At 50.2% G+C, this 22,067-nt stretch overlaps 1 protein-coding gene across 2 annotated transcripts in view; it reads left to right on the forward strand.

Moving 5' to 3' along the window:
- The first annotated feature begins 944 nt into the window (after window positions 1-944).
- The window catches only part of Anxa11 (annexin A11), a 42,879-nt gene continuing 21,756 nt past the window's right edge, over window positions 945-22,067 (forward strand). The window contains exons 1-2 of one of the 2 annotated variants that reach the window (XM_047552821.1): window positions 951-1,061; window positions 4,673-4,817. The gene's annotated coding sequence lies outside the window, so the exon portion shown is untranslated. Of the gene's footprint in view, window positions 1,062-4,672; window positions 4,818-22,067 lie in introns of both variants that reach the window. The other variant, XM_047552820.1, reaches the window with a different exon arrangement.

The raw sequence follows: 22,067 nt of genomic DNA on the forward strand, positions 1-22,067 counted from the left end.
GAATATTTTATAATCACCATATATTCATATATCACGTGAGTGACCTTTTAATAAATAACTTTATTTTTAGAACAACTTTAAATTTATAGAAAAATCGAGACTATAGGGAGTTCTCATAAGCTAGGATCTCTCCCATTATTAATATTTTATATATTAGTGTGGTGCTTTTGCCACAATGTATGAACTAATATTGATGCATTATTATTATTACTTAAAATCCACACTTATTCAGACGTCTTTAGCTTTTCCCTAATGTTCTTTTTCCAGGATCCCATCCCGAAAACGTGTAGTTTTCATGTTTCCTCAAGTTCTTCTGGCTGTGACAGCTTCTCAGACTTTCCCTTGTTTTTTAAATGACATTGACAGTTTTGAGGAGTGCTCTTGTATATTCTGTGGGATACTCCTCTATTGGGGTTCCTCTGATGTTTTTGCGTGATTACATTGGGGTTCTGTGTTCTTGCAAAGAAGAACAGCACAGTACATACTATCAATATGATTTATCACTGTTGATGTTGACCTTGATCTTTGGCTGAGGTTGTCAGTTTTCTCCACTATGAACCTACCTGCTTCCCCCTTTCCATTTTGAGTGTGACCTTTTTGATGTAGAAAGTTTTCTTCCTCCTAGAGTCACTAACGACATACACTGGGTTAAAGAGGGCTTGGGAAATGCCTTCCTTCTTGGAGCCCAGAGCGGGGCGGAGTGGGTGGGGGCCAGGGGCGCAGCAGGACCTGTCCTGGCCTGGAGAGTCCCAGACTTCCTCCTTCTGCCAGTAAAGGCCATTTCCCGTCCGCCGCGCGTCCTGAGCCTCACCTGGGGGCGGGACCCGAGGAGGCGGGGCCCGAGGGGGCTGGGCCCCGCCCCTATCCAAGAGTCCCCTCCCCGGGGCACGTGGGGCGGCCGCACCCGCGGAGTTTTCCGCCCAGCGGGCTCCTCCTCTTGCCCCGCCCAGACGGCCGGCGCCCGCGGATCCCGAGTGCTGGAGAGCCGGAGTGAGACGGAGCTCCAGGCAGAGCCCAGGTGCGGGCGGAGAGAGCCACCGCAGCTCGCGTCCGCGGGCCAGGTGAGTGAGGCTCGGGGCAGGCCGGGTGTGTAGGACCGGGTGGCGGCAGTGCATCGCGTCCCCCGCCAGAGGCCCAGAACTGCCCCGCGTGAGTCCCGGGTCGGCCCCACTCTTCCTGGTTGCACTGCCTGGGGCAGAATTGTGGGCCTGGGTCCCAGTAGCCGCGGCGGAGGGAGGGTGCCGCCGTTCTTGGGGGTCCAGGGTGCACAGGCCGCCCCCCCACACCGGGTCGGCGCACGTGATTATGCGGCGCAGTCGGGTCAGGAGCGCAGTGTTGGCTTGCTAGGGTTTAGGGTCGTGAACCTGCGCCCAGAAGACGACTGGCTGGTGCGAGGGATGGCCGGTGACCCGGCCCCTGCGGTCCAACTGAGTTCTCCAGAGTGTGGGTGCCCTTCGGACAGGGCTTGTGCGCTAGGGAGCAAGGAGAAAAGGCTGCCTTCAGGAACTTTCCTCCGGAACTGGGAGGACGCAATTCCTGGGAACTGCCACCGTTGCAGTTTATTTGTAAGGCACTCTCCCAAGTGATTGAGAGAATGCGGGATCGAGCCCACGTGCTGTCCCCACAACCCCCAGCCCTTATCCCAATTTCAGGAGGGATTCTTGCATTCGTCTCTCCCCTGGGGCTCAAGCCAGCCTTCTGAAGGCTTAAAACGTTCTAGAAGCGTTTCTGTTAGTTTAAAGGAGAGAAGTGAAGTTCCTCATTTAGAGGCTGAAGGGGCAAAGCTAGGCTAGCCAGGGCTAACTGAAGCTGAGAACGTTCTCCTCAGGACATTTCTGTCCCTGCCCCTCCAAACCTGTGACCTCTCTATGGAGACGAAGCATCTGCGGACAGACCCAGAATATCCTGGTAGCCTGCCCCTCTGCTCCTTCCAATGGCCTTCCAGTGCTGCTCCCTGCCGCCCTGCCCACATAATAGGACTACAAGCTTTCAAGGCAGGGAAGATTATCTTACTCACCTGTAACTAGTGCTCATTATGTTCCTTCATTCCTTTCTTGCTGTAGTCAGTTGTTGGGGATTCCAGGAGTATTAACAGATCCCCTTCCCTCAAGGCACTGTCTGTGCTGCAAAGTGTTCCTTGGCAAGGGAGACCAGAAGAGGTGTTGTCCTGGCATTGGGTGCTCACTACCTTGTCTTCCTGACTCCCTCCCAGATCTCACTAATCTTGGTGCTTTGGTTTCCTCATGTATACAATGGAAATCATTCTGATTCCTACCTCTTAGGCTTATCGTGAGGATTCAGTGAATTAATATTTTTAACAACTGTACAGTGTTCAGGTCCTGACCAGTCAGAACAGGTCACCATACCTGTGTGTTCCGGGTGGGTGTCGCTCAGGCATAAAGTGTGCAAAACAGGGCCCAGTACAGAAGTAATCAGATGCAGGTGCCAGTGAATAATATAGTAATAGCTATTACTGTCTTCATGCAGTGGAAGGTTCAGTAAGTTAAACTGCCCTTCTGATCCATCTCCCCATGTTTCTTTGTCCTCTTGAATGCCCTCCTTCCCTGATTTTGCCCATTATTCACCACTCATCAGATGCCTGCTCCCTACCAGGAAGGACAGAACGAGCTTGCAGTCTTCCTCCTCTGCTCCTTTGGCACTGAGTGAATCCATGCTGAGTTCTGGTCTCATTTGTTCTGGTACATAGTATTTCTTTGGTCCTGGGTACTGAACCCAGAGGCATTTTGCCACTGAGCCACATCCCCATCCCTTTTTATTTTTTGTTTTGAGAGAGGATCTCACTAAGTTGCTGAGACTGGCCTTGAACTTGCCATCCTCCTGCCTGAGCCTCCCAAGATGGTGGGATTACAGGTGTGCACCAGCGTACCCGGCTGGTAGATAATATTTGTATGACTGCGTGTCTTACTCCTACTCTGTCCTCTGTCTCTGCAGGGTGGGGACTATGTTTCTAACGCAGGCAAAGGAGGTAGTTTCTCTGTGGTTAAAGTAGTGGATATATAGGATAGGTAGAGAAAAGCAGCGAGGGTGAGCTGGAAGTGAATCCAGACTGAAAGGTGGGACAGAAGCTGAGAAACTGTTTGACCATTTGACCCCTTTAGTTAGCCAGGGCAAAGTTAACAGGAAGGGTCCATCCTGGTTACTCTATCCAGAAGGCCATGATTGATCAGTGATGCCTTGGTCATGTGACTCAAGAAGGTAATGGAGAGTTTGGGATGATAGCAGGAACTCTGCAGAATAGAGAAGAGAACCAGTGCGTGCAGGAATCCACACTGGAATCTTCAGAGGCCCTGGAGCTTCCCTTCCTCTCTTCCTAGCTGCTCTCTTCCCTCTTAATCCTGGAGCAGTTCCTGACAGTTGGTCCCACAGGGAATCCTGGGGGAATCTGGGTGTGAGCTCTTTACAGTCATATCCAAGGGCAGACTAGTTTCTCTGGGTCTTTCTTTACAAGGCCCTTTTATTCCATTGTTCCTAGAACATCAGGAATTTAATGATACTCAGATAGGAAAGTTCTTAGGGTAAATGAAGAGACAGATTTTCTTGGTGGGAGTTTGTGTTTGTAAAAGAAGTTGTTGAACTCCGTATGGAACTTTCTAATAACCACTGAAACCATTCCACATTAGGCTTGCTGGCCCTAATCCTCATAATACATGGTTGGTTGTTACAGGGATGATCCTAATTAAACAGCCTGAGCAGTGATCAGAGCCACAACTGGCCCTGCCTGTGCTGATGTGAGGCCGTAGTGGGTGGTGGGCAAACAAGGAGTTAGGGAACAGAGTTCTCTTCTGGGCCGGGTAACCTGGGACAAGCCATTTAGCAACATGACCCCAGTGTTCTGGATGATAGATGGCTTCCTCAAACGGAGAATCAGATGACAAGAGGTTTGTAGAAGGGGTTTGAGATCAGTCGGGAGTGGTAATGACCTTACTGATATCGTGGGTGTGTTAGAGCAAGAATCATGAAGCTGGGGCCAGAGCATGTGGTGTTGAAGCCTGATTCTTATTTCTTAGTGTCTAGTTTTTTGGGGGCTTGTGCTCCTGAGGATCCCACTGCTAAGCAGAAAATAAGTGGATGATTAGGGAGGAAATCAGGGCCCTGCCCCTCACCCCTGGGGCAAGGGCGGCTGACTTGGAGGACAGTGAGGAGATAGCAGTCTGGGTGAGACTAGAGAAGCTGGAGGCTGCTCACAGGGATGCCAGGGAGTACATGGCGCCTTAAGCCAGGGGTGTGGCATCTCTGGGGCAGATTGGGGCTGGCTGATGATAGCACATGTGAGCTTGTAGTGTCCACCACAAAGGTCACGGCTATTTTTAGAGAGTAGGTGACAAGGCACGTTTCTGTTGAACTCGTCAGTAGTGAGTCCCCACTCTGCCTAGGTTTGTGCTACATCCACAGAAGGAGAGACCCCTGCCACCCACCTGTGTGCTTGTCCTTCTGGATGTCCCATGAGCCTGGGTGGTGGGTGAGAACCCAGCTTGCAGCGAGGGAAGGTTATGAATCAGTTTGAGCCGTGCTGTCTTCAAGGTGCCTTTGAGACACCAAGTAGGCGGTGGGTCTGGGGCTCAGGAGGTGTCTGGCCCAGACAGATGTTTTTGTCTAGGGTTATATTTATTTTTAGTCAAGGACTCAGTGATGTTGAACTCTCCCCTAACAGCCAAGTAAAGGAAGGTGAGCCCATGCAGGAGAGCAGCCTGAGAGGGGAACTGAAAGCCAGGTAGACCTATATCACAGGAGTCAAGTGAGCCTGCATCAGTAGGAGCCGCTGGACCGTGTGGCATTGCTGCCACCATCAGTGACAGGTAGGAGATGCAGCTGTCTTAGCAGCAACTGTTTTGATGGGACCAGGGGAGCAGAAGCCAGATTGGAATGAATGGGTGAGGGGAAGAGGAGGTGAGCATCCTGGGCATGGGTGTAGACAGTCTGTGGATCCTGCTTCCTCAACTCATCCTCCTGCTCCCTTTCCACTGAGGAGTAGGCGTGTAGATGTCAGCAGCCTGGACCCTCCCCTCTCCCTCCATGCCCCATGCAGTCACCGGCAAAGGTTTGCTCCTTTCACAAATTGAATTCCTGCTCTGCACTTTATTCTGTATCGTATGTGTGTGGCTAGTTTATCACTGACAGGAGCTCTTGATTCCTCTGACGCCAGGTCAGCAGCTGTGGAATGTTCTATAGCACGGAATTACCATGATTTATTCAACTTTGCCCTCACTGATGTGTATTGAGATCATTTACTGTTTTTATTGACTTGAATCGGCGTTGGAGTATAACCCAGAAGGACCCTCCCTGCTTAGAATATTCCCGATATATATTTACTTAGGAAGAGTTGGCATTTTTGTGCTATTAAGTTTTCCAAGTCAAGCACAGACTGCAAGCCTTGTGGATGTCCTTATTAGATGTTATAAATGGGATTCTAACAGGATGTGCTGGAATTTTAAATATATATATATATATATATACACACACACACACATACACACACATATATATTGATTTTTTTATTCTTTTTACCTTTTTTTCCTATTAGTTGATTATTAATTCCAGCCTTTGTTCATTTCTTTTTAACTTTTGTTTTGTTACTCTCAATATCTAAATTGTTTCATTTATTTTTAGTCTTTTAATTAAAAAAGCATGTAATGTTCAACATCTTCCTTGAATATAGTTGTAGCTGGTGGGCTTTAGAATGAAGTGCTCATTTTTCCATAGTTTCTAAATCAGTTTTGATCCAAGGATTATTATACAGAGGGTAGGATTCTGAATTTCCAAGTAGATAGTGTTATGGGGAGTATGATTATATCTCATTGTTGAGTGCTAGTTTTATGGGTTTGTGAATGTGATGTGCAAAAATTCTCTTCTTACCGGACTTTATTAAATTTTCTTTGTGACCAACTACACAATCAGTAGTAAATAAAGTGAGGAACTTGAAAGAAGAAAATATGTATTCTCTGTGGGACACAGACTTTAGATATCTCTTTTAACTTGAGCTTTCTCTTTATGACTGTGCTTGTCCATCTGTCAAATTCTGAGTGGTATATAAAAAATTCTCACTATAATTTTTTCTAAGCCAAGCTCTATTTATGTTGGCGGGAATTCCAGCTCTGTGAACTTGGGTTTCGTGTTTGGTGTTTACAGGTTTTTTAAGATTACCTTGTGGATTATGCCTTGTGTCATTTGTTGCTTATTTAATGATTTTGGTCTTTGGCTTTAAATTCCATTATTTGTTTGGGGAGAATATATGGGCAAAGATCTGGGAGAATCCCTTTTGTTTGTAGTCTTAAAATTAGTAAGTAAGTACATTTTATAAGACATTAAGACCCAGAAATTGAGAGGCAGACATCAGTAGGAAGGCCTTCAAGCCATGTCTCCTCTTCATGTGGAGTAGTTGGTGATCAGGTCTTGCTTATGGTTATGAACTCCCCTTTCATGGCTGTCCCAATGGTCTGCAGGCTTTTAGGAGGCTTGGTGAAAATGAGAATTGCCTGCAACCTTCAAGGATGTGGCCTAGTCTTTTTTGTTGCTATAACAAAACACTTGAGGCTGAAAATTTATAAAGAAGTTTATTTAGCTCATAATTTTGTAGTTCCAAGAGTGTGGCATGGCATCTTCTTGTCTTCTGGTGAGGACCTCATGCTGTGTCACAATATGGTGGAGAAGGAGATGGAGATGCAAGCTTGTGCAAAGAGGAGGCACACATAGGAGATAGAGCAGGCACAGGAGGCTGACCAGTTATCAACCAGTTATCGCAGTAACTAACCAAGTCACCACAACCTTGTTGTCTCCCTGTAGACCCCACTTCTTAAAGGTTCCATCACCTCTCAATATCATCACATTGGGACCGCATGTGACTCTCTGGGGGACAAACCATGCTCAAACCATGGCAGAACCACTTCTCAGGCCCCTTCCTTAGGTTGAAGGATTTGGGTAACTAACCTGCACTTCCATATTTCTTTGAGGCAGCAAGATGGGCTGTCTTTGTACTTGAATCAGTGAATACACAAAAATTTGTGAGGGACAAACCTCAGGTATGGAGACTCAGACCCTAGTGTGCTTTAAGTTTCATAAACAGCCTCAGCTGATTGGAGAAATCTAAGCCTTGTTGGACCTTGAGAGCTTAGTAGTTTTCCAAGTCCTCTGTTTCCAAGTAAAGGCAAATGACTGAAAAACAGTCCTCCGCCTGCTGAGTCAGGGTTATCAAAATGTTCCTCAACTTATTTTTTTGGTACTGAGGATTGAAGCGAGGGACACTCAACCACTAAGCCACATCCCCAGCCCCCCCCCCCCCCTTTTTTTTTTTTTTTTGTATTTTATTTAGAGACAGAGTCTTGCTGAGTTGCCTTGGTAATTTGCTGAGGCCAGCTTTGAACGCTTGATCCTCCTGCCTCAGCCTCCTGAGCTGCTGGGATTACAGGCGTGCGCCACTGCACCTGGCCTCAACTTATTAATATTTCCATCTTAGGTTTTTCTTTTTATCTTCCTTTTCTCAGTCTTTGATTTCGAATTCTTCTCATCCTCTCTTAAAATCAGCACCTGGCAGGGCGTGGGGGGAGAGAGGATGGCAGATGGCAACAGCAAACCCCATGTGGTGGTTTCCCTCGTTGACGGAGGAATGGGATTGCTCTCACGGTGGATGTGCTTGACTATCTATCCCATGCGTCTTCATTACTTACTACCCTGTTTCTCTCCTTCCCTAGTTTCTCAGTGTTCCTCCTCCCCACTCCAGCTGGATTAGGATTTGGGTTTGGCTGTGAGGTGAGGGAGCGTCTCTGTTCCTCCTCGGAAACCAGAGCCAGGTTCCATGAGTCTGTTCTTTGAGGTTTCCAGGCACAGGCCCCTGTGTCATGTTGCTTCTGGCACCCTCCAGTCTGTGTAAGACTAACATGTTTCCTTTTTAGTGAGAAACTTAACAGCTTCCTTTCAGTGAGACCCTGTCTCAAAATAAAAAGTGCTGGGGTGCAGCTCAGTGGTAGCTTGCTTGACTAGCACAGCGTGCTCAAAGCCCTGGGCTCCGTCCCCAGTACTACAGGACAAAACAAACTCCCACCCCAAGTTTCCTGAACCCTCTCCCTAAAGGCTCTGATCTGGGAGGTCTGTGGTGGGGCCTGAGAATCTTCGTTTCTACAGGCCCAGCACGTGCTGATGCTGCTGGTCTGGGGCCACACTTAGGGCAGCACTGGGTAGGTGCTTCCCTTTGTGGCCCAGGGCAGCTTCCACTCACATCCACTGACAGGGCCCTGCCGAGCTGCTGGGGAGGCTGGGAACGTGGTCCTTCCTTGGGGCTGCTGTGTGCCAGGCTCCAGCAAGTGTTCTGTTACTAAAGCAAGCGGAGCAGATGGTTAAGGGGAGGCAGCCAGAAGTTTCTGGAACACCACCCACTGCTCTCCTTCATTTGAAGCTGTTCCTGTGTTTATCAGCCTTGCCATTAACTGAACCCCTATTCCTCAGGTTAGGAAGTGGGACTCATGTCTGGTGGCAGCGGCAAGCCAACCAGCAGTGTGTGCAGGGCACCTCTCCCTAAGGATTCCTGTGTACTCCAAGTGTCAGAGCACTGAGCATTCAGTTTTTATTTCTAAAAAGTGCCTTTCAGAACCTGCTGGCTCAGGTTTGGGCCGTTGGTCACCTTGGAGACTGCCTGAGGCCACTTGCCGGGCCTGCTTTGCCTTGAATTTCTCCAGGCGGGGCTACCTCAGGTGCCAGCCTTGGTGGGGCAGAGTCTGAAGCACAGCCTGGCTAATGATTGACAGACACACCACTATTTTTAATTCCTGGCATGTGGGTGGGAGCTGAATGCTCAACAGCACCTTCTGTAGGCTTTTTTTGTAGTGCCTGGGAGAATAGGGTCAGGTTGGCGCAATGCTGCCCTGGAGCTCTCTGGCCTACCTTGGTGACTTAATATTACCTGTGACCCACATGGCAGGGCGTGGGGCTCTGCAGCCCCTGCCCCACAGAGTCAGGGCGATTCATACACCCTCTCGCATCACATCCTGCTTGCGGGGAGGAGGGAGAGGGCAATGTCCTAGTTGTGTCTTCCCTGCCCCCAGAATTCCTGGAGCCTACAAACGAGACAGAGGCACTGGAACAGGTGCTTCCTGGGTGTGGAAGAGATGAGTCAGGATATGCTGCTCAGGCCCCAGGTGTTCCTGGCCCGGTTCTGTAGTGGAGGACCTTTTGGTGCCAGCCCTGTGCCTGGTGGTAGTGAGGTGGAGAGGAGAGCCCTGTCTCACTGGAAGGCATAGGGAATGGAGTCCTGGCCCTGGCCTGACTGGAGAGCGACCTTTGAGCTCTGGGTCTCTTGCTTATCAAATGAGGTGATGATGCATATCCGGCAGGATCGCTGTGTAGGTTAAGGAGGTGATGTATGATGTGACATACCCATCCTGGGAATGAGAAAAAGGGAGCATGATTAGGACGCTGGAGGACACTGGGGACATTTTAGGGCAAGGACTGGGGGAATTCCTGAGGACCACCATTGTGGGTGGGGAGACCAAGGTGGCTTTCCTGAAAGAGGTGGGACTCCATTGAGCCTCAGGCAAGGCCAGGAGACAGGAGGAGGGATGAGTGAGCCACAGGGTCTTCTGGACAAAACTTTAAAGGTGGAAGTTGCTGAGCTTGGCTGAGTGACGGGCATGCATTTCCTGCTCTTCTTTCTGTCACACACATTGCTTAGGGGTCCTCCTGTCTTCCTATTCCTCAGTGACCCGGCATAACTCTTGGTACAGGGTGCTTTGGCATAGCCCAGGATTTCAACTGCAGAGCCCTAAAAGAGAATCTTCCCTTCCATGGTGACCTGTGGGTTCTCCAGGGGTTTCCTCTCAGCTTCCAGCATGCATGACTGGCTGGGGACTCTGTCACTGTTGGAAGAGGGGCCCTTGATAAGGGCATTTGAAGGAGAGGTTCCCAGGTTTCTAGGTAGGGCAGGAAAGCATCTGCCATGCGGCGCTAGACTGGATATTCTCAAGCTTTCAGGTTTGAAGGGCTGAGCTTCCAACCAGCCTGGGGACTCGGTAGCAGTTTGGGGTCTCCCTGCTGCCTGTACACTCCAGTCTCATCCTCCACTCCTCTGCCTCCAGCTATTTTGAGACTTCTGTGATACTTTACTGTGAAGATGAGGTGGCTCGCCACCTCTTACCTGGAGTGCCTCATCCCTTCTATTCCATTTTTCAAAAAATTTAAGTCAGAGTCTTTTGTAACCCCTCCCCAGCACTCCCCTCCAAGGAAATGACCATGTGTGGGCTACAGAACCTTCCTGCCTGCGACTACAAAACCTTCATGGAGCCCAGGTACCAGCATAGGTGAGGGAGAGAAACCTGGGAAAGGCTTAGAAAGAAGCCAGTTTCCCCAGCCCCCCTGGCTCAGCTCCCAAAGACCACCTTTCTGACTTCTTAGTTCTGCACCTCCTGGGAATGCTGGGGGCATTGTGTGTTTCCTGGAAGTGCACAGGCTATTCTTCCCACCGGAGGGAAAACCTCTGTTGGTCTGGACCCTATTGTGTTCTTCTGTGTCCTGGGGAGTTCAGTTCACCCCCAGGGCCTCTCTGAGCCTAGGCACATCACTGTGAAGCCTCAGGCCCTACCCAGGCTCTGGGAAGGGCCCTGGCAGTGAGTCCACAGGGTCATATGGCTTTATAAAATTTGCAGAAAGCAAAGTGTTTTGTACTCATTTTCTTTTTCTTAGTGAGTGAATTAAATGACTCATAAATCTTGGAGCTATCCCTGTAGATGATGATTAAAAACAAACACACACCACCAAAAACCCAGAGACTTGTTGGGAGAAAGCAACACTGGAAGCAAAAGGTGTTTTCAATTTTTACAGAGAAAACAACAACAACAACAACAACAAAGTTTTTTGTTTTTTTTCCCCACAAGGTAGTTGAATGCTGTAGTTGTATTGATAATAATCTGTTTTTTGGTTAGATGATAAAGGGTGCTGATTTTAGTTTTGTGCCTTTTAACTCATGCATGTTATATTTAAAATATCATAAATATAAAATCACGAAATATTTTGTAATTAAAAAATGAGAAAAGTGAAATATATTGATCTGAAAGGCCATAATGAAACCAGCCGTCCCTCCCTTGCCTAACTCTCTACAGTTTCCAGTCTTTAAGAAGCTCTTTAAGTATAGGTTTCTATTACTGTTTCTTAATTTAGCAACTTAGACATTTTGTCTTGACTTCCTGTTTGGATAAAGAATCAATACATAATACTGACCATAAATTATATTGTTCAGTGCTGTGCCAAATAATCCACTGTGGTTAGATATTCATGTTCCTGAAGTGGATAGTTTTCCTCTTCTTTTACTCCGTGTTTGCATATCTCTTGCTCCATACTAGGCAAGTTGTCCCCAGGCCTGCTGATCAGCTGTCATTTGAGAACTTCCTTTTACAATTTCTTTTGGTTTTCTATGCTAGATTTCTCATATTTCTGGAATCCATGTATTTCATTTCTTTCTTTTTTTTTTTTAATTTTTCATTTTGCTGGAGTCCTTTAGAAATTCCTAAGAAGAGTGCATGAAAGATAGGGGTTTTTGGTTTGGAAAAGTTTGTTCCATTTTCTCCTTCAGCAGTTAATTTAGCTGGGTATAGAATTAGAAGCTGAATGTAACTTTTCATTCAGAATTTTGATGGCGTTGTTTCATTGTCTTCTACTTTCCATGTGGCTATTAAGAGGTTCAGTGTCATTCTGCTTCCAAAAAAAGACCTTTGTTCCTTTTTTCTTTCCTGTAAAGTTTCAGTGTCTTTTCTTTGCCTCTGGTCTTCTCAACTTTCGCAACGCTAAGCTTTGCTGATGGTCTTTTTCCAGCCATTGGACTGCTACTAGGTTCCACAGTACTTAATTATGAAATATTTTGTGATGTAGCAATAAATATAATAATCAATATGGAAAATTATTTCAGTGTCAGTGTACTTGCTTTTTTATTTTTTATTCTAATTTTATGTGACAGTAATACATTTATGCATTTTGATAGCTCATACATAAATGGAGTATAATCTCTCATTTTTCTGATTTTACATATTGTAGGATCATATGGGTCATGTAGTCATATATGTACATGAGGGAACTTTATTATCTATTGTACTTGTATTTTAACTGATAACTTTTTGCCTCTGTTTTTACTCTCTCATTTTTGATCATTCTGTTTTTTATTTTTTGCAGTGCTGGGTAATCGAATGCAGGGCCTCCCACGTGCTAGGCAAGCACTGTTCCACTGAGCTACATCACGGCCCTTTTAAAAGTTTTATTTTTCAGGCAGGATCTCACTAAGTTGCCCAGACTGGCTTTGCAATCCTCCTGCCTCAGTCATCTAAGTGTCTGGGATTACAGGCAGGTACTACCACACCTGGCCATTTTCTGATCTTTGTTATACCTGTGTGATGTTTTTGTTTGTATTTCTGTTCTTTTTCTTTTCCTCTAGATTTTTCCTGACTTGGTCTTTCATCTTTCTGTAGCATTTTTGATTTCAGTCCTTTGCCTTCAGTGTCTGAAGGCACCTTACTGGTCGCTAGTTGTTCCGTTTTTAGCATCTTTTTGTTTTGTAGAGGCAGTGTTTTCTCAGGCCTCTGGGGGTATTAATTGTATTTTTCCTCTCTGCTTCTTATCAACGTTTCTGTTTCCCTGGCTCATTTTCCTCCGTGTTCACCTTGCCCTTTCTTGCTGGAGCCCTTCCTGAGATCTTCTGGCCTCCTTGGTCTGTTAATACGGAGAGGGAGAGGAGGAGGCTGCTGAGAAGCTCAGAGCCTATAGTCGGGTGGACAGGAGAGGAGGAGGCTGCTGAGAAGCTCAGAGCCCATAGTCGGGTGGACCAGAGAGGAAGAGGCTGCTGAGAAGCTCAGAGCCCATAGTCCGGTGGACCGGAGGAGGCTGGGATCCTACAGCGCCTCTCTCTGCTCGCGTTTCTCCTGAAAGGCTGTCATCCCCAGTACTGCAGAACTCGTCTCTGCTCAGCTGAGAAGGCGGAGGTCTCTTCCAGGACACCGTGGAAGGCTCTGGAGGGAAGGAGAGGAGATGATCACTGTATAGATTAGTTTTCTTTTCCTATGGTAGCAGATTATTATAGACTTGTGGCTTAAAGCCATGCAGCTTTTGGGGGTAAATCATACACAACATAGTTGACCCTCTTAACTGTTTTCAGGCGTGTTGTTCAGTGGCCTTCAATACGTGCACATGTTGGTCACTGGGCAGCAGGCCATGCTAGAACTCCCTGGCTGCAGAGCCCCTCGAAAGAAGGATCCAAAAGAAGCATCCTGGAGAAGTGGGTCTCCGTCCCCCAGACACGCTGCGCTGTGCCTCTGGGATGCTGAGCGCTTGCTTGTCTTGGGGGAGGGGGCTCTGGACCAGCCCTCCTAGGATCTCACTGTATCACCTTGGCCTGCAGTTCCGCTCCTGGCTGTCAGTGTCCCCATCTGAACAGGAGGAGGAGCTGGGCTGGGTGGGTGTGAACTTGCCCGCCTCCCGGGGGCACAATCAGCCCCTCCAGGCGTGACTGCCTGCCTGTGCCCAGCAGGGCACTCCTTGCCCTCCTCCAGAGCATTTGCATGGCTGCCTGGGTGTGTCTTGTTTAGCCACAAGGAAACCATCCTTGGGCCGAGTCTCACCGTGGTGACTCATGGTGACCATGGTGACTGGTTTGACCTATAACACAAGTGAGCAAACCTTTGTTGAGCTCCTCTCCCAGACGCACGGGCGAGCGAGCGAGCACCAGGTCCTCCTCCAGCGCTGCACTGTGGCCTGGTGGTTGGATGCTTCCTGGTCAGGGAGGGCTCGCTGGGCTGGGCGGACTTGTTGACGTCTCTTCCAGGACACCGTGGAAGGCTCTGGAGGGAAGGAGAGGAGATGGTCACTGTATAGATTAGTTTTCTTTTCCTATGGTAGCAGATTATTACAGACTTGTGGCTTAAAGCCATGCAGCTTTTGGGGGTAAATCATATACAACATAATTGACCCTCTTAACTGTTTTCAGGCGTGTTGTTCAGTGGCCTTAAATACGTGCACATGTTGGGCAGCCAACACAGTCATCCACCTCCAGAACTTTTTCTTCTTCCTGGACCACCCATGCCCATTGAACATGAGCTCCAAGTTCCCTCTCCTGACCTGTGGCAACAGCACATGCCTTCCTGTCTGTGACTTCGACCATGCTAGATAACCTCATAGAAGGGGAATCTATGATTGTCATCCTCTGTGGCTGGCTTATTTCACTTGGCATGATGTGCATAAGGTTTATCCAGGTTGTAGGAAGGTCAGAACTTCCTCCCTCTTGAAGGCTGAGTAATATTCCACAGCACGGTCTGTGCTACATTTCCGTACATCCAGGGAAACTTGAGTTGCCATCTTTTGACAACTGTGAGATGCTGCTCTGACTTTGGGTGCACAGATATCTGTTTGAGGTCCTGCTTCCATGTCCTTTGGATGTGACCCAGAAGGGGGATCCCAGGGCCTCTGTAGATCTGCAGCGAGCTGCGCGAGGAGCCCCCAGGGTAACTGACCATCTTACCATGTGACTTTCTCATTCTACAGTCGCGTCTTGTGGTCTGGTCTCAGAGCTACGGTGGGGATGTTGGCAGGTTGTGTCTTTCCTGAGGCTCCTGGGCTCTGTCCGTGCCTTTTCCCGCCGCAGCGGCGTCTGCGATCTGTGGCCGAGGTCCCCTCCCTCCGCAGGAGCCTCCTCCTGCCTGTTGCGTTCTTGCCCCCCACCTGAAGGACCCCTGGAACAGGCAGGTTCACCTGGGTTATCTAGGATCCTTCCTCCTCGTGACTGGTGACCTTAATCTCATCTTGATGGTCCCTTTTGCCACGTAGGAAGCTCACATGACCTTGGGTTCTGGGGGTCAGGGCCTGCACTGTGGGGTGTTCTGAAGGGCCCAAGCGTGGTGCCTGATGGTGGCTTCATCTCAGGTTTTGGGACACGCTCCCTTCTACCCTTCCTGACCAGCATGGTCCTGAGGCCCCCGTGACCTTAGCAGTTGGCTAGGCACTGCCCTCGCTGCATGGGCTGGTCACCAGGAGGGTAGACACTTAGGGTCTGTGATCATTTTATTCCTTCTCCAAATGTCACAGCCTGTCCTCTTTGGATACTTGTGAGAGAATGACAAAAGGCAAGTTGGTCACAGGGACGATAGCTCTCATACTTTACAAAGCTCATTCTTACTACTACATTCAATCCTCACAGTAATCCAAGGTAAGTGGACGAAGTCATATCTATGCAGAAGGCACGGAGGTTCAGAGAAGTTAAGTTGCCCAAGGGGGGTCACACAGCAAGGGACAGAGTTAGAACCTAGATCTTAGTTCCCAAGCTAATGCTTTTTAAGGAATGAGTTAAGATTATTAACATATAGTGTCTACCAGATGCTAATCAGTTATCATGGTGGGTAGCTTTATATATGGATATTAGTGTCTGAATCCTCAGAGCCAGAGTAAGAGGGATGTATTTCCTCCTATTTTGTAGGTGAAGAGAAAGACTCAGAGAGGTCCAGCAGTATGCCCCAGGTCACACAGCAAGTGAGGGGTAGAGCTAGAATTGGAGTCATTGTCTTTGGACTCCAAACCCTGTATGTCACTGTCATGGCCCAGCAGCAGTGTTAGATGATAACAGAGTTGTGTGGACTGTGGGTAAAATCCATTTAGCAGAATCGAGAAGTCTCTTGTGATAGTCTGTGACATTTGTGGCTTTTTGGGGGGGATCATGGGCAGTGCAAAGATGGGGGAACCGGTTGAGAGTGTGGGAGGAGGGAGTAGCTGGGTGGTAGAAAGAACCTGTCGGGCGTAGGAGCCAGTGCAACTGATGCTCAGGCTGCGTGGCCTGGGTTGAGCACTCAGCCACCTCGTCCCCACGCTGATGAGGGCAGGTGTAGAGGAGGGGTTCCCCTGGGTCCCTTCCCCCTGAGCCCCAGGAAGGGTTGCTTTGGGTGGGCCGAGTGGCTACTGCAGGGTTAGGAGCATGGAGGGTCCTGTGGCCAGGTGACCTGGAGAAGCTGGCTGGGCTTTGCAGTGGTGGAGAGCCGTGGCAGTGCTGTGGCCCAGACACGCGGGGACGTCACTGTCAGCGGCCACCCTTGCTCTGTGGTCCCGTTTATTGAGCTTCTGTAGCTGGTCCAGCTCTGCTCATGCTCAGAAACAGACCTGTCTCTGCCCCAGCCAGGCCGCGCAGCTCCCCTTCGGGGTGGGTGGCTGTTTCCTGAGGTGGTCTGACCAGCGTGGGCTGCTGTGACAACATGCCACAGCCTGGGAGGTGTAGACAGCAGAAGTCTGCTGCTCCCAGTTCTCGAGCTGGAAGTCTGAGCCTGAGGTGCCAGCAGATTTGGTGTCTGGTAAGGATCTGCTTTGAGGTTCACAGACAGCACCTTCTCACTGTCCCCTCCCATGGTGGCCTCTCTGGGCTTTCTATTACAGGTCATAAATCCTGTTTCTGAGAGTCCACACAACTTCCCCAGCTCCCCCTCCTAATCCCAGCAAGGAAAGGTTAGGTGATATAATGAGAATGAACTTGATATTACTATTCCCATTTTACAGATCTGGGAAACTGAGGCTGAGAAAAGTTAACCTGCCCAAGATCAGACAGCTAGTAGGGAGCAGAGCTGGGATTTGAACCTGTGCAGTCTGGTTTAGAAGCTGTGTTCTTCCCACCGTCCTTCATGGCCTTCATGGAAGTACAGAGTCACGCTGTGACAGCATGACGTAGCAACCAGCTTGCGTGTCCTGATTGCTGATCCCATGCTGTTTGGTCACACCAGTGTTTCCAAAGCTCAGCCCACGAGCCACTGTTCTGGGGTCACTGGGCTCGAGAGGGAGTGTGGCAGGGTGGTGGAGTGCTGGGCTTTGGTGCCAGCCTGCCTGGGGTGTGAACTCTGCCTCCGCCATTTGTTCCCTGGGCCTCCGTCTCCCCTGAGCAAGGAGGAGGCTGTGTTGGTACTTGTCTCATAGGGTCCGTGACATTGAATTCCACATAACTCCCTGCCTGGCGCGTGGTTAGTATGCGTAGCTGGCTGTGGTTGTGGCCTGCTGCGTCTGGGAGCTGCAGGGTGGAGGCGGGCTGCCTTCTTTGTTACAGGACCCTCAGAGTTTTCACCGTGCTCTGGGAACTGGCCGTCCCCACTGTGCGTCGTCAGTGGCATTTCCTAAGGGTTCGGACAGTAAGTCCGTCTTCTTACGCTGTGATCCAGCTCCCTTCTGCTAAGTTGGTGTCCAGGAACTCCAGTTCTAGGTCACGCTGCCCACCTCTGCTCTTGGCGTCCCCGGCCGGGGACGTCGGTGGCCCGGGTTGGACCCGAGCAAGACTTTTGGGGGCCGTGATGGTGGGAGCTCAGAAGGGAGCAGGTTTACAGTGAAAATGAAGAGACTGGATGCCTGGAGGGCAGATTGGGATCAGGTGGGCTCTCGGACCCTGTGGCTGTGTGACTGCCATCCATCCGTCAGCCCTGTCACACGCCGGATGTGGGTCCTGCCCTGCACAGTGCCCGGATGCAAAAATGCCTGTCAAGGTGTCATCCTTGCCGGGAGCCCTGGACTTAAGCGTTGATGGCGCTGTGCCTGCCCTGCCTGTGCGGAGCACGTGCCTCCTATTCGATGCTCACATGGTCGTGGGAGCCAGTGAGGGAAGAGGTCGGGGGAGAGTGTCGCGGTGGAGGGTACTGGAGGCGGGGCCTGGCTCCCTCAGCCGCCCCTCTGCAGAGCACGTGCCGGGCCCCAGACCTCCATTCAGCCTTCCACCCACGCTGCACTTATGGGGTACACGTTAAGCCAGGTGCGGGGTGATGGGGTGAACAGGTCGCTGCCCCGTGTTTCCCAGTGCCCTGGAAGGTGACGATCACGAAGGTTGGCAGCCTCGCCACCAGGGAGGAGCTCTCTGGTCCAGGGACTGGAAGAGTCCTGGGGGGCTGTATGTTGGCCCCTTGTATTGACAGGTGCCCTCAGCATCACACGCTCTACTTCCTGTAAGACGAGTCCGTGCCTGAGCGCCGTTGGCACAGAAGCCCAGTTATTACCCGAGAGTTCCAGCTGATGCAGGCGTGTGTGTGTCTGCTTCAAGTTCACGATGTTTAGAGAGGTGAAAAATTACAGGTGAAGCAATATCCAGTGTCTGGGGTTTTCTTCTGAACAGTACAGGGGAGCAGGCAGGTCTGGGTGAGTCAGGATGGCCTGGGAAGGCTCTCGGTCGAAGCCCAGCGATGACCATTTTTGCCCTGTGTTCTGTTGAGTGCATAGTCTCCATAAGAAGAGTGTAGAAGCGTCAGTCCTTGTTGATCGGCGTTTGCCTGCTCTGGTGCACTGCTTGGAGCACTTTTGCTTACAGGGTGTGCTGGTGCCCCTGCAGCTGACTTGAGTGCGTGTGGCAGGTACGGGCTGCGTCTGGCCTCCTGCCTGGACTGGGCCTGGGGTGTAAATGTTGACTGGGTGGGTGGTGTGAGCTGAGGCCCTGAGGCTCTGCAACCCCGTAGGAGGAATGGCCTCCGCAGAGCCCGCTTCTAAATGCAGCTGTGCTGTCTCCTGCCCTCGGAGGAGGGGGCTTCGGACTACCCAGGGCAGGACCAGCCGGAGCCACTTGGGATGAGGCAGGCTGTGTCGCCAGCAAGCCACATTCTGCTTGGACCGCCCCCCGCCCCCAGTGCCTGTGATTTTAGGAGGCTGGACCCAGGGAGGAGGGCCCTACAGAGTCTCCAAGACCCTCCCAGTGTGGAAATTGCCTTGTGAGGCTTTGGTGGAAGCTCTTTGGAAGTCCTAAGACCCAAGAGGAAGGAAGAGCCATAAGAGGTGACCCCCTCCCCACCCCCGTGGGACAAGCCGGGAGACCTGGCAGCAGGTCACTGGGTGAGGGCCTTGCCGCTGGGTTCTTGGAACTGGGCTGAGTAGACATTTCTGCTTGCTTTGGGTTTCTGTCTTGCATCTTGGGCTCAGCCCCACCTGCCCAGGCTCTCCTCCCCTGTCCAGCCATCTGGGGCCAGTCACACCTACTGCTCCCGGGTGGCACATGGAGGTCATGAGCTTCTCAGATGGCTCAAGGCTAACTGTCCACCTTACACGTCACTAGGAGGTCACCAGGTGGGAATGTGGCCTGAAAAGAAGTGGAGAGCAGACTGGTTTCCCTCTGGGCTCAGACGGCTCTCTTCACTCCTGTGACCGGAGTCTGGGCTTTTTGCACGTCGATCTTTCCGCCAGCACCAGCCACGTGGTGTGCTGTTCAGCTCTGCTCCGACCCAACCCGGAGTGAGTGCAGACCCCACAGGTTCAGTCTCACACACTGCCAGAAATGCGTATCTTACTGTGTCACAGTGTCACGTGGACCGTTACGGCAGAGCCTGACTTTGTTCTGGAGTGAAGAGAGTTTACAGATGTGCAAACACATCTTTCCTGTTTCCAGATCATACATACATTAAGAACATACATGATCTACTATGTGTGTACCTTTTTATATAAATTCATGTGTATGTGTTTGTGTTTTGTCTGTGTGTCTTTTGACTGAGTGGTGCTTTACCAGTGAGCCACAACCCCAGCCCTTTGTATTTTTTATTTTGAGACGGGATCTTAGGGCCTCACTCAGTTGCTGAGGCTGGGCTCAAACTTGCAGTCCTCCTGCCTCAGCCTCCCGAGTTGCTGGAATGACAGGCGTGTGCCACTGCTCCCGGCATGTGTGTGTCTTGGACTGTGCATTTGTGTGTGTTGTTAGGGGAGGGGGCAGAGGCACTTTGTCTTTCTGGACTTTTTGAATTTCCTTTTATTGATTATTTTTAACTTTTAAACAATGAAATGTGTTTTTAGGGCAGTTTTGGATCCATAGCAAAAGTGAGTGGGAACGGCACAAACCCCACGTACTGTCCACCCCCACTCATGCCCAGCCTTCCCACTGTCGACCCGGGTGGCACGCTGGTTATGCTGAGAGACAACAGGAACACGCCGTTGCCACACTCTTAGACCACATTCGGGGTCACTCGGGTGGTGTGCACTCTCGGTTCTGAGGTATAGTGGCGTATTCACCTTGCAGCGTCACGCGGGGTTGATTTACTGCCTGGCGGCCTCTGCTCTCCCTCCCTCCCCTGGCTCCTGGCCGCCTCCCGTCATCTTACACCTTGGTTTTGCCTTTTCCAGAATGGCTTATATTTTGAATCACATGATATGAAGCTTTTGCAGATGGGCTTCTTTCACTTACTTATATGCAGTTAGTGTGCATTCGTCCACAATAGCGTCTTTCTTTTTAACGTAGACTCTTACTGCACTGTCCAGTGTGGTACCACTGTGTATTGATCCATTCATCTACTGAAGGACGTCTCAGTTCAGCAGTTTCGAGTAAGATACCATAAACATTGCTGTAGTTGGGTCTGAAATTACCGGCAAAGGCCCCTGTATTGAACTGTGGAACCTGTGAAACTGCCGGGAGGTGGTGGATCCTTTAAGAGGATGTGCCCTTGAAGGAAGCATTGGAACCTGGACCCACCTCTCTCACTTTCTGCTTCCCAGCCCCCCATGGGGTGAACAGCTTGGCTTCATCACATACTCCCCATCATCACATCCTGCCTCACATAGACCAGAGCAATACGCCAACTGACCAAGGACCAGAACCTCTGAAATCATGAGCTCCTGGCAAGGTTTAATAGTTCTTTGTATATTTTGCTAACAGTATGTCAGACGTGTCTTTTGCAGATATTCCCTGCTGTCTGTGGCCTCTTTTCCTTTTATTTTTTGAGGCAGGGTCTCACTGTGGTGTTCAGGTTGGCCTCATAATCCTGGGTTCAAGGGATCCTCCTGCCTAAGCCTCTTGAATAGCTTGGATCATGAGTGCGTGCTATTCCTTTTATTTTACAAAATGTGTCAGTGAGGGTTATCAGAACACCATGATTTGAACTATATATGTATTTAAATTTTGTATGAAATCAGGTTAAAGATTGAATATTAAAAACAACTGGACAAATGAATATTCCAGCCACAGGCTTGGGAAGGCCAGTGCAGGGTCACCCAGGGAGGCATCCCTTCTCATCTGTCGCGGCCTGCTTGGTTTGCTGCTGGGTGCAGAGGAGCTTCAGGCCCAGGGATGGTGCTCCCAGGCCTGTGCCTCTCAGCTTAACCCAGTGCAGGCTCTGTCCCTGTGTGAGCCCTTCCTGTCCCTCCAGGTGGGACGCTAATAAACTCTTAGGCCAGACAGGGTGCTGCTACCTCATGATGTGCGTAGGCCAGCCTTGCTGCTGGCTGGAGGCCTGGTGTCCATCTCCTCACTGGGGTAGGGGACGGCCAAGAGTGGGAAGCAAAACTCCCTTCTGGGTGGTTCAGCCTCCTGTCCCCACATAGCATTTCTAGTTTCCCCTGTGTGAGGACTCTGGCTCGTGCCCATGTGGGGCCCTTGAAATTTAATGGTCTACTCACGTGCATATTCACAACCGTAGGGAACAGGCCCTTTTGTAGCCCCTGAGAAGCTCCCAGCTCTGTTCCTTTGGCATTCACCTAGTGCCCTAGAGTTTGGTTCTGCTGGGATGCTGGGAGACTGGGATGCGTGCCCGCAGTCTACTGCTGAGAAGGAAAGGGAGATGGTACAAGCCAGAAAGTGCCAAGGACCTTGAAGGCATGGTTTCCAGCATGTGGACCACAGAATCAATTAATCAGAATTCCTGGACCCTCAGGTTGGTGTGGGCATATTTTCATTTATATTCTTGGACCCACCTCAGGTTCAAGGGCCCAGGATGCCTGGGGCCCAGGTGTCTGTGTTTCCTGAGTTCTCCAGGTGATGCTCATGCATGGGGAAGCGGTGTCGCTTCAGGTGTGGCCCACAGTCCAGCAGCGCAGCATCTCATGGAAGTATGTTGAACCTGCAGCTTCTTGGGCCCTGCTGCAGAGTTGCTGGTGCTGCGATTGTGGCAGTGGGACCCAGCAGGCTAGGGTAACAGGCCCGCAGGTGACTGTTTTACTGAGGCAGCCTTTTACCTGCAGCCGCCACAGCTTAATGAAATCAGTGCCCAGCTGCGGGAAGGAAGGTGGCGTTTGTGCTGCATTGTCCTAAGAGAGTCAGGACCAGAGGCTGGAGATTCCCCAGAGGCAGGTTCTAAGAATTGGAGCAGTCCTGCCAGGCATGGTGGCACACA

The sequence above is a fragment of the Sciurus carolinensis genome, chromosome 5 (genome assembly GCF_902686445.1).
Source record: "Sciurus carolinensis chromosome 5, mSciCar1.2, whole genome shotgun sequence".
NCBI lineage: Eukaryota > Metazoa > Chordata > Mammalia > Rodentia > Sciuridae > Sciurus > Sciurus carolinensis.